This window comes from Dipteris shenzhenensis, chromosome 2 (genome assembly GCF_047967505.1).
Source record: "Dipteris shenzhenensis isolate YYH24624 ecotype China chromosome 2, Dip_SZ_1.0, whole genome shotgun sequence".
Classification (NCBI taxonomy): Eukaryota; Viridiplantae; Streptophyta; class Polypodiopsida; order Gleicheniales; family Dipteridaceae; genus Dipteris; species Dipteris shenzhenensis.
The window spans coordinates 51,029,530-51,032,894 of record NC_141597.1 but is presented as its reverse complement, the minus strand read 5'-3'; positions in this window follow the sequence as shown (position 1 = coordinate 51,032,894).

The window sequence follows — 3,365 nt, the reverse complement described above, 5'->3', positions numbered from 1 at the left end:
TAAGGATTGCCTCCCTATAATTTGCTATGTATTGGACTAGAGTGTTTTTACCCATAGTGCAATTGTCCCAAGCCTCCCATGCTCTTTCTAATTCATTTTTTGGTAAAAACTCTTTTACAAAGGCTTGTTTAAACTCAATCCAATATCTTGGAATTCTATCACTCTCCCTGAGGCTCATCCACCATTTATAGGCTTTATTTCCAAGGGAAAGACTTGCTTCCACAACTTGATTTTTAGGAGGTGTATTCGTGAGTCGGTGAAAGTCTTGCCATTTTTGCAAGAATGTATTAATTGCATCTTTATTATGCTCCTTTTCTTCCCCATTGAAAATCGGCAGTTTTAAGTCTTTAAGAATGTTCGATGTTTCTCTAAGTCGAGAGGTAGCCCTCTCAACTTGATTAGGAGGAATCGGTGATTTTTCAGTAATAGATACTGATTGAGAATCGACTATCTTAGTTATAGCTTCAACTAGGGTTTTTAATATTTCACTGATAACCCCTAACTATGTTTCTATATTTTGCATTCGAGTTTCAAGTTTAGTGAATTCCGCATACGGAATTCCATAATCACCGTAATAAATATCCTCCATTTTCACATTATCCTCTTGCGTTTCAGTTTGTACCTCCTCATGTGTTTCCTCTCCAACTATTGCTTTTCCCTTTCTAGCCCTTTCCTCGGCCTCCTAATAATACTATCCCTTTCAAGAGTTATTTTAAAGACGTATATTTTCCAAAAAATGTAAAGCAAAATGCTTTATGTCAAAGAGAAAAAATGTAGTGCCCGCTTCCCTGATATTTGTTCGAGGCATTGGATTTGTCTTCAAAGTGACATGTCCTCTCATGCTTGAAATTCTTGATCTGTCTTCCCGATCCTGCTTCTTTATGCTCTTTGCTTCGAACTTTTGAACCCATTCCTCGATCTTCTTCTTTGAGTTTGGTGAGGCTAAGGAGATGGGAAAGAAGAACAGGGTGAAAAGACTTTGAAAAGAGAGGGGGGGTTTATGACTTTAGAGAGGGGTATAAAAGAAGGAAAGTGAGGTGGCTTTTTCAAAGGTTGTGGAACCTTTGAATGACGTGGCTTTTTTTTTCAAATCTTAGGCAATAAGAAGCAAGGACGACAAAATGAAAATTGACGAAGGAATGTCATGTGCAACTTTCTTCTTGCTTTGCTCTCCTCAGTACTCAAACAAATGAATGGCTTCCATTGTGCACGTACACAGCACTCCCTTCCCTTGACTCTGACTAGTCGACTATCATCTCACTCCTCTAAGGCTCTGAGAGTCTAAGACTCTAATGTATTGGCACGCTACAGTGCAGCAACAGTAAGGCAGCCAAGATTGACACAGTGACACCCATGACGGTTTCTTCACAACAGTACAAATGATGGATCACGGCTCCTTTCCAATGCATATAAACTCCATCGGCCATAAAACTCCAGTGTCATGCAAACTTCGAAGGCAGGACTTGAAAATGTTTTAGAGCGCCTCTTCCCAAGATAACTGTGGTGGCAGTTCTGGCTTTTCTTAGTCAATTCACAGATCTGCTCTATAATGCCAATTCCAATTCACAGAAGTTGGCAGAACTTGTATAAGCAAACCTCTAGACTCTTCGCTATAGTATACAAGTATACTAGGCTATGTAGATCGATAAAACAGCAGCTCGTTTTATCTAGGTTGCCTTGCCTTGGGGCTCAAACTCTGATTCCAAGTACCTTCCTCCTCCTATCATCACTACGCATGGCAACCTCTCAAAAGGCTCCTCAATCCATTCGATTTTGGCTCTGATACCAATGGAACAAGACCTCAGACATAGAGGGCTTCTTCTTTGATTACCTCCCAACCATGGATTCCGTGAGCTCCTCCGATGCCTCTCATGAACTGCCTTCAGTTCCTTTTCTCATCCATTTTCCATGTGGAGCTCTCCTTCCAAAATCCTCCCCCTTGCTCAACACTTGCCACTTGGCCTCCAGCTTTGGTGCCACATGTCCCACAAGGGACTCCTCTCTTTATAGACCTCTCTAGGACTCCTTATGCACCACCTCATAAATGCCTAGGCCTAGGCATGCCCCTAGATCCAAGCCCTTTAGGCCCTATTAATGCAAGTGCTGCCAAGCCCTCTGGCTTCCCACCTTATACTGTAGTCACACGGTATTATAGTTGACGTAACAATGAAGGCCTCAATATTTTTAGAGCAGAGTACTCTCTACTTGTAGGGGGGGCCGTAATCTAAGTCCTGGCAATGTGCATGGCTCCATCGTATCCTCCTTTGGCTCCCTAAAAATTTCTAATGCAACAAGCTAGACTAGCGAAAAACTGATTTGTACAAATTCCCTCTTGCTTAGACAAGGCTCTCAGCAATGGCTGGATGTAATCTTTTGGCCTCTAAGGCTCTCAGCAATTGCTGAGTTTTTATTACATTTATTTAATCTCTTTTTATTCAATTTGAGGCTCTCATTATGCACTGTTGTAAGCTTTTATATTTTGAATGGTTGTAGTCGCTAGCTATAATCTTCTATCAATGTACAACCTCCACACCCTAAGGTCCTTGGGAGGAATGGATGCACTATGTTCAACTCTTTAAGGTGAAGGCACATGTGTGACTAAATGAATCGCAGGTGACAATGGAACATATGTAGCTCTAGTGTAAGTAGAATAAACATTAGACCTTCTATGGCAGCTTTGAAATTGATGCACTACTTGTCCCAGCTCAATCTCCATGAAAGATTATGGTTCATATAAGGACACTAAAAGACCTACTAGCTTACTAATATGTTTGAACAAGGAGACATTCACATTTCCACAACTAATTTCTTGGTTATATAAAGAGAATGAGGGTTGTTTGGGGCTATGAAGCTAATGTTGTGAGATGGTGTAGACAAAGATGCACTTCTAGGAGAATAAGTTGAGACTGACCTCGTGAAGACCACACATAAGTACTAAGAGGAATTTGTTAACTCACAATAAGAAAATGCCAATATAGAAGCATTGGATTATATAGAGACAAATGGATTTAGGGTTACTAAATTCCAAACCCTAAAAATGGATCCCATAAAGCATAAACTAGGATAAAAATTATTTTTTAAGGTCCATATTTGAAAAAGAAAACTTTAATTTATTATTAAGGAAAATATAATTCCAAAATGTAAACAAGTTATTTATGTTGACATGATGTTGGAAAAAAGGTGTTTAGGTCCATATTTGAGAAGATAAATATTATAATCTATTTGAGGGGAAGGTGGAAGATGGAGGTGAGGAAGATGATGATGATGATGTGGCACTTAACTAGGGCTTAAGGAGGATCATAGGGCTCTGATACCATGTTGGTAAACTGAAAGGAAAGCATGGAGTGAACACAAACTCAGAATTC